This window comes from Lithobates pipiens, unplaced genomic scaffold (assembly GCF_037356315.1).
Source record: "Lithobates pipiens isolate NorthernLeopardFrog02 unplaced genomic scaffold, aLitPip1_a1.2 Scaffold_8, whole genome shotgun sequence".
In the NCBI taxonomy this organism is placed as follows: domain Eukaryota; kingdom Metazoa; phylum Chordata; class Amphibia; order Anura; family Ranidae; genus Lithobates; species Lithobates pipiens.
The window spans coordinates 178,087,322-178,096,585 of record NW_027507903.1 but is presented as its reverse complement, the minus strand read 5'-3'; the positions used below and the strand labels follow the sequence as shown (position 1 = coordinate 178,096,585).

At 41.4% G+C, this 9,264-nt stretch overlaps 1 protein-coding gene across 1 annotated transcript in view; it reads left to right on the top strand.

Annotated features, from left to right (window-relative positions):
- The first annotated feature begins 944 nt into the window (after positions 1 to 944).
- LOC143963622 (chloride anion exchanger-like) overlaps positions 945 to 9,264 on the top strand; it is a 129,012-nt gene continuing 120,692 nt past the window's right edge. Inside the window, exon 1 of the mRNA XM_077473307.1 lies at positions 945 to 1,070. The gene's annotated coding sequence lies outside the window, so the exon portion shown is untranslated. The remainder of the gene's footprint in view (positions 1,071 to 9,264) is intronic.

Sequence of the window (9,264 nt, the reverse complement as noted above, 5' to 3'; positions counted from 1 at the left end):
GCAGTAAATAGCAGTAAGTACATAAATGAATGAGGATTAGGTCAATCACAGTTCACTAGAAAATATGTTCACAAGGCCATAGCAGCACAGAATGTAATTTCTTGCAGCTAAATTAGAGTAAACCTGGTAATCCACAAAATCAGCAATACGTGATGGCATTAGAAAACAGTATCAACAATAATAATCAATGCTGCAATAACGCCTCGGTAAACAGTAAGCTATATAAACTTTAGCGTGAACTCTATATGAATGGCAGTGATGAAATTTAAGACATCCTAAACAGGTACCCCTTACTATGGACAATAGGTAACGTTCTTGTGAAGCAGCTATCTGAGTGAGCAGTCTTAGCCCTAGTTCTTCAGCCGACTTGTGTTGGGGCCCAGTCTTTATGGTGGTGCACATGAGTACAGTCCCAATAAAGTCTGTATACAGTAAATAATGATGCTAGTTAGATAGCTAGTCCCTATGTGCTCGTTCTCTGCTAGCAGCAACAGGTTAATGGCAGCAGTGTCCTATTACCAGTCCGAGTGATACAGCAAAAGGGGTCCTGCTGTTCAGTTGTCAGCTCACTTCTAGATCTGCCTGGAGCAACTCCATTCCTCAGCACGCAGCCGCAGGCTTCTAGCAGGTTGATGTGCACACTGGAGCAAACTGATGCCAACCATCAAGTCTTTAGAGCTTGTCTGCTCCCTAGGGTGAATGGAGGAGAGGTTGTTTAAACCCATTAGCTAAAGTCACTCTCTGTCTCTAACAAAGCACCTGGCTACACTTGTTTAACAATTTTTAATTGAAAGTAAAACAAAAAAAGCCTTGTAATTTTTAACTATTTTGGTGTGGATAAATTATAAAAAAAATAAACATTCTCAAAGGAATTGTGATATCAGTTCTTAAATTGATTGAGTCCCAAAGGTCACAAAATCTTCTTGTTGTTAATCAAGGTTAATCATTACTACAGAGCACATACAAGAATACGTGTAACATTAGTGGAAAAAACCTGTCTCCTCCAACACCTCTTTCTAACGGGAACTTACAATGTACCAGATGTTTTCTTCCTTTGAATGACATGAAAGGTAAGATATGCTTACGCAAATGGTAGCATTTTATAACAATATTAACTCTTATATTAGAAATGACCACATATTAGAATGTGCATGAGCTAGATAATACATACTATGACTGATTTACTAAAAGACCTTGTTAACTTTGTAAAGTGTATTTGTACTTTGTAAAGTGACTGCTCACTTATCTTAGTAAATAAGATGAAAATGTTTTATTTTTAATCATCCAATCATTTGCAAGCAAAATCATTTCCCTTGTACATGGTTCGGTTTTCAATGTGAACACAGCCTCATTCTATTAACTAAGCTAAGTGAAAATACACTTTGTTAAGTGATCAGCCTCTACTTTCTTAAGTAAATCAACCCCACTGAATAGTGTGAATAGGTTATTAAATATATTTCTCTATTCTGCAATGTAGGAGGATAGATTAAGGCAGATTCATTTTGGACCAATAATATTATGAAAACACAAGAAAGGGCATTTATGAATTCCATCACACAAAAAGCCATATAGTTATATAGTTATGTAGCTAAAGCTCCATCCCAGGCTTTTTTCAGTTTGTTAAAAGTCAGCAGCTACAAAAAGTATAAGAAAAAGAACTGCTGCTCCAGGTATATGAGACAAAACTAATTGGAATAGCTCATGGAAACTTGGAAAAGAAGAAAGAAATGGCTGCACATCCAGAACTCTCGATTGCCTTTTATTGTTCACAAAGATAACACCAAAGACACCAAACTGTGGTCACGTAGACGCATTTCACAAATACATCTTGTGCTTAATCATTACCATTATGATTAAGCACAAGATGTATGTATGAACGTGTCTATGTGACCACGGTTTGGTGCCTTTGGTGTTATCTTTGTGAACAATAAAAGGCAATCAGGAGTTCTGATTGAGGAATGAGGAAGGGGGGCAGGAAGTCCCTCTCTAAAGTAGGTACTCACTCCCCCCCCCCCCCCCAAAAAAAAATGACATGCTAAATGTGGCATCTAAGGGGGCAAGGAATGCTTAAAGAGGAAGTTCCACTTCTTGGTGGAACTCCGTTTTAATCTGGTTGAAAGCCCATCCAATCCAACCAACAGAGAAAAAAAACACACTCAAATAGAAAACCTCTTATACATTATCCAATACTCACAGTTGACCCAGAGGAAGCCAAAAACACCCCAGCAAAGTATAATCCAATTTGGTCCAGCGAGGGAAAAAATTTCTTCCTGATCCCCAAGAGGAAATTGGGTATTTCCTGGATCAACTCTGCCTAGAAATATTAGTATCCAATTATAATATGTGCATTTAGGAAAGAATCTAGGCCTTTCTTAAAACAATCTACTGAGCTGGCCAGAACCTTTTCCTCCAGATGTAAAGAGTGCTGCCTTGTCCTCTGTGATAACCTTAAAGTGAATAACTCAACACCAAGTTCACTATATGGATCATTATGGATTCATACATGTTCAGTATATTCCCCATCAATCTTCTTTTCATAAGAGAGAATAAATTCAGTTCAGCTAATCTTTCTTCATAGCTGATCTCCTTCATGTCTCTTATCAGATTTACTTCTCTACATTTTCTCCATTTCCCCCGATATCCTTTTTGAGAACTGGTGCCCAAAACTGAACTGTATATGCTATCTCTCTCTTTGGAGTCTATACCACTTTTAATCCAAGAAAGGATTTTGCTTGCTTTGGAGACCACAACTCTTTTCTGAATGGATTATTTCCTAAATGTACATAATATTACAGGATATTAACACGATTGCCTCTTGGGGGATAGGGAAGGATTTTTTTCCCCTGCTGGAGCAAACTACTTCATGCTGTGCTGGGTTTTTTCTGCCTTCCTCTGGATTAACTGGGTATAGGATTGTTTTTTAGGATTGTAAATTTTATTTTATTTTCTGACCTTTTTTTGGTTGAACTTGATGGATGTGTGTCTTTTTTCAACCAGACTAACTATGTTACTATGTAGTTTGGCATTGCAAGCTATTTTTAAGCTTCTGGTCTACCAGAACACCTGGGTCCTTCTCTGCTACTGATTCCCTAAGTTGTATTCCCTCTAGTATATAAGACGCATGCATATATTTAGCCCCCAAGTGCATAACTTTACATTTATCAACAATAAACCTAATTTGCCCAATGAAACAGTGCATTGAGGTCATCTTGTAATTTGGGACACCCTGTAAGGATATTATTACACTGCATAGCTTGGTTTCATCTGCAAAGACTGAAATTGTGCTTTTAATCCTAGACCCTATATCATTTATACATATATTAAAAAGTAAGGGTCCCAACACTGAACCTTTGGGTACATCACCAATAACCTTAGACCATTCAGAGTATGAATTATTAACCACTATTCTATAAATTTGGCCCTTTAGCCAGTTTTCTATCACATCCAGTAAGGTTTTACCTACCCCCTTATAAAAAGAAAACACATTTGTTTGACAATGTCTGTCTTTCATGTATCTATTCTGGCTATTGCTTAAAATGTTTTTTTTTTCTAGTAAAACTCATCTATGTGGTCTCTTATTAAACTTTCCAGTATCTTACAAACTATAGACATTAAACTAATATGTCTATAGTTACTTGGTAAATACTTTGACCCCTTTTTAAATATATATGCACCACATTGACCCTACCCCAATCCAGTGGTACTATGCCATATATACTCTACTATACTATCCCAGATATATGGTTTTATATGAACATCTGTAATAAACTCTGCATGGTTAAAGATTACCAGGTCCAGCAGAGCTGGACTGTATGAACTGTACCATAAAATTGTCTTGTAATACATTTATACATTTTTGTCCTTTGACTGTTCCAGCAGTGCCATCAATCTTTTCAATTTATGGCTAGTTACAATTACTAATTATCCTCACTTTTACAACATAAGCAAGATCAGGCATTTTTGGTCCCATAGTCTTGCATTACAGGAGCAGAATTGGCTGTTTTTTGGTCTCATAGACTTTTACTACAGAAGCAGGATCAGGTATTTTTGGTCCCATAGACTTGTAGTACAGAAGCAGTGTTGGGGGTTCTTGGTCCCCTAGACTTGTAGTACAGGAGCAGAATTTGGTGTTTTTGGCCCTATAGACTTGTACAGAAGCAGAATCAGGCATTTTTGTTACCAGAGCCTTATAGCACAGAAACAGAATTGGGTGTTTTAAGTCCCATAGACTTGTAGTACAGAAGCATAGTGTGGTGTTTTTGGTCCCCTAGACTTGTAGTGCAGAAGCAGAATCGGGTCATTTTGGTCCCATAAACTTGTGGTACATGAGCAGAATTGAGTGTTTTTGGTCCCATAGACTTGTAGAATAGGGGCATAATCAGGCATTTTTGGTTCCATAGACTTGTAGTACAGGAGTGTTGGCATGCATTGTTCAGGCATTTTTTATGTACTCATGTTAAAATCTATGGGGCCAAAAAACATGTGATTCTGTCTGAAAAGAGCTCATGTTGCTTTTCAAACTTCACATGACAGACAACAAGTGACGCAGCTCTCAAGTGTGAATAGGGGCTTAATTGTGCATATGCTTACATGTTAAATCTGTTTCATCCAAAGTGATAAATCTTTTGTAGACCTGTTAAAACCTGTCTGTGGGTTTCCCAGGATTTCAGTTGCAGGGGCTACAAATAAACAAAAAAAAAAACAGTTGCATGGACTTTGCCAAGTGAGAGGCAGCCTGATTTGCATCTAATAGTGTTGCTTATTTGCTTGATAAATGCCACCCAGGAAATGTTTTGTGACTGATTTTGGCTTGCAAAAAAGTACCTGTTTCTCAAAAATACAGTTTACTGCCCTTTTTACCATTTTGCGGCATTGGTAATAGCCACATCCCTCAGCACTAGTGGTCACAAACAAACCTGTATTATAGAAAGGGGGGGGGGGGTCAGACCAGGTCTGTTATTGGGTACTAAGTGCTGATTACTGAGAGCACTGGATTTAGTCTGGTGACCATTGGACATCATAGTCATATTCAGACACCCAGCACAGCTGCTGTAACAGAAAAATGGAGGTATGACTCTAGAGGTTGTTAGAACAATGTCTGACAATATATCTATCTTAGTGACTTCAGCTGTTACTTAGGCTGGACTCACACATATGTGGTGCAGGAAGAAGGTGCATGCAGTGCAGCACAACACACTGCTCCTGCTTATGGGTAGGTGCAGCATGGTGCAATGGCAGAAAACACTCAGAGTCGAGCTGCAGCAAACAGAACTGTATTAAATTTGAGGTTCAGCAATTCACAACAAACTTGGTGGGAAGGCACCCCCACCGGTACACTCACAGGATGTAACAGCAGGAGTAGTAGCAGAAGGTATCAGATAGTTACATAGTAATTAGTGACAAAGTTAGTCAGGTTGAAAAAAGACACAAGTCCATCTAATTCAACCAATAAAAATAAAAATAAAATCATACAATCCCATATACACAATCCTGCACCCATAGTTGATCCAGATGAAAGTGAAAAACCCCAGCAAAGCATGATCCAATTTGCTACAGCAAGGGAAAAAATTCCATCCTAACCCCCTGAGAGGCAATTGGATTTTCCCTGGATCAAGTTTACCTATAAATGTCAGTACTCAGTTATATTATGTACATTAAGGAAAGAATCTGTATGTTAAGGAAAGTAATCTACAGTACTGGGCTGGCTAGAACTACCTCTGGAAGGAGTCTATTCTAGATTTTCACAACTCTTACTGTGAAGAAACCTTTCCGTATTTAGAGATGAAATCTTTTTTCCTCTAGACATAAAGAGTGCCCCCTTGTCCTCTGTGATAACTTTAAAGTGAATAACTCAACAGCAAGTTCACTATATGGACCACGTATATGTATTTATACATGTTGATTATATCCCCCTCAATCTCCTCTTCGCAAGAGAGAATAACTTCAGTTTCTCTAATCTTTCCTCATAGCTGAGCTCCTCCATGCCTCTCATCAGTTTGGTTGCCCTTCTCTGCACTTTCTCCAGTTTCCCAATATCCTTTTTGAGAACTGGTGAACAAAACAGAAATGTATATTCCAGATGAGGTCTTACTAATGATTTGTACAGGGGCAAAATTATATCTCTCTCTCTGGAACCCATACCTCTCTTAATACAAGAAAGGACTTTATTCACTTTGGAAACCGCAGCTTGGCATTGCATGCTATTATTAAGCTTATGATCGACCAGATCCTTCTCCACTATGGATTCCCCCAGTTGTACTCCTCCTAGTATGTAGGATGCATGCATATTCTTAGCCCCCAAGTGCATAACTTTTTATTTATCAACATTAAACCTCATTTGCCACACAGTTGCCCAATTAAACAATGCATTGAGGTCAGCCGGTAAGCTGTAATTCCACTGCATAGCCTAGTGTCATCTGCAAAGACTGAAATGGTACTTGTAATCCCAGACCCAATATCATTTATAAAGATATTAAAATGTAAGGGTCCCAAAGCTGAACCTTGGGCTACACCACTGTTAACCTTAGACCATTCAGAGTAAAAATCATTAACCATTACTCTCTGAATATGGTATTTTAGCCAGTTTTCTATCCATTTACAAACTGATCTTTCCAAGCCTGTAGACTTTACCTTACACATGAGCCATGTGTGGGGAACTGTGTCAAACGCTTTTGCTAAATCCCAGTATACCACATCCACCGCCACGCCTCTGTCCAAGGTTTTACTTACCTCCTCATAAAACTAAATCAGGTTTGTTTGATAGTAAGTAAGGTTAAATAAAGACAATAGTCCATCCAGTTCAACCTATGTAGGTGCACACGTGTCAGTGTCTATAATTATTTCCCATATCCCTGTATGTTGTACTCTTAAAGCTGCACATCGAAGAGTCTCTTAAAAATATCCATACTCCCTGCAGCCACCACCAGATATGGAAGAGAGTTTTCTGGACCATATTTCTGGACCATATCACTTTTGAGCCATAGTGGATCATTCGGCGCTATGTCAATACCATCCCCCTTATGGACATGAACTCCCCCATGCTCCTTTGTGTACACATTGCTAAAGAAGGTATTTAATAAATTTGTCTTCTCTTTGTACCCAGTCACCCATTCTAGATTATATTGTAAAGGCCCTACATGCTCAGACCTGACTTTTTTATTATCAATGTATATGAAGAATTTTTGGGGTTTGTCCTACTATCTTTTTCAATCTGTCCTTTGTTTTGCATCCTTGATTTCCTTTTTACAGTTAAATTCTTTGTAAAATTTAAACAATGATAGTGTTCCTTCATTTTTATATTTTTTAAAACCTCTATTATTATTTTTTATAGCTTTTGTAACTTTGGCCGTGAGCCACAGGTTTTATTTTAAGCCTTTTAAACTCATTGCCAATGAGAATATACTTTGCAGTGTGTTTACATACAGTCTTTTAGAAGAATTCACATTTCTATTCTGTGTTCATCGATGGCAATATTCCTTCCCAGTGTAAGTCTTAGAGAGCAGCCCTCATCCTTGGAAAATTTGCTCTCTTAAAGAGGTTGTAAATCTCTCTGTAGAAGTTGTACCTATAAGTAAGCCTAGAACAGGGCCGGACTGGGAATAAAATCCAGCCCTGGAAAAAATTTCCTACCAGCCCCACAGCATTATTATACCAGCCCAACAGCATAACGTCATTATTTTCTTGTTCGTGAAAGGGAAAACCATATATTTTAAAGCACATTTGATGTAGAATGTATTATATATCCCTATGTTATTTCATATCTATATCTATATATATATCTATATCTATATATACAAATTTCAGTTAAAAGTGGTAAGTGGACAATCATCAAGGGGGACCCCAGGAACTCAGAACATGGGAGAGGTCCACCTTCCACAGAAAGAATACACTAAGGTAATGGGGTGGGTGCCCACCAAATGCAGCTTTACTCTGCCCGTGAATGCAGCCTCACTGTGCCCATTATTGCAGCCTCACTGTGCCCATCAAATGCAGCTTTACTGTGCCGTGAATGCAGCCCCTCCTGTGCCCCATGTCCCAGTCTGCAGTCCCTGTCTGTGGAAAGGTGTTGTTGATGCTCGGTATGGTACCTTGCATGCCAGCAGGATATCCATGACGGGCAGCAGCAGGCAGGGTCTGTTCCCGTTTTGGATGGGGGCGGTGCTCCTTCCAGAGGATCTGTTTGCTGTGAGATGAAGTGGTCCCTGGCCACCTGCACCTTCAGCCATCCCCATTTTCCGGCCCCAGTCAGCCTGTCCTCTGGTCCTGGGGAAGTGGAGAGCACTGGGTGAAAGCTGGAGAGAAGGAGGAGCAAAGAGTACTGGCGGGGTTGGAGAACACATGGGTGGGGGCAAAGAGCAGGGGGTAGTGGAGATCACAGGGGTAGGGAGCAGAGAGCACTGGGGGGGAACTTGAGAGTACTGGGGGGGCCAAAAAGAACAGGGGTGGAGAGCATGGTAGGCTGAGAGCACTGTGGTGGCTAAGAGTGTGGGGTGGCGAAGAGCACAGGGGGGCAGAAAAACAGGGGTGGAGAGCACGGGGGCTGGAGAGTACTGGGGGGGTACAAAGAGTAGGGGGGAGAGCTTGAGAGTACCAGTGGGGGCCAGAAAGAACAGGGGGAAAAGCACGGGGGACTGGAGAGCATTATGGGAGGTGGAGAGCATTGGCAGGGTTGGAGAGCACATGGGTGGGGGCAAAATGCAGGGGGGAGTGGAGAGTGCTGCGGGGAGCCAAAGAGAACAGGAGTGGAGAACACGGGGAGTAGAGAGCACTGGGGGGGCTGGAGAGCGATGGGTGGAGCTTGAGAGCACCAGGGGGCCAGAAAGAACAGGGGTGGGGAGAATGGAGGGCTGGAGAGCACTGGGGTGGGGGCTGGAGAGTTATGGGGAGAGCTGGAGAGCACTGGGGGGGGGTGAGAAAGAACAGAGGGGAGAGCACTGGGGGAAAAGAACAGTGGGGAGAGCACTGGGGGGAGAACAGGGGGGAGAGAAGAACAGGGGGGAGAACAAGGGCGGAGAGCACTGGGGGGAGTGGAGAGCACTGGGGGGGGGGAGAACACTGGGGGGAGTGAAGAGCACTGAGGGGGGGAAAGAATAGGGGGGAGAGCACGGGAGGGTGAAGAGCACTGGGGGGAAAGAACAGGGGGGGCACTGGGGGGGAGTGGAGAGCACTGGGGGGGAAGAACAGGGGGGGAGAACACTGGGGGGAGTGGAGAGGGTGGGGAGTACAGGGGGGAGAGCAGAGCAAGGGGGGGAGAGCACTGGGGGG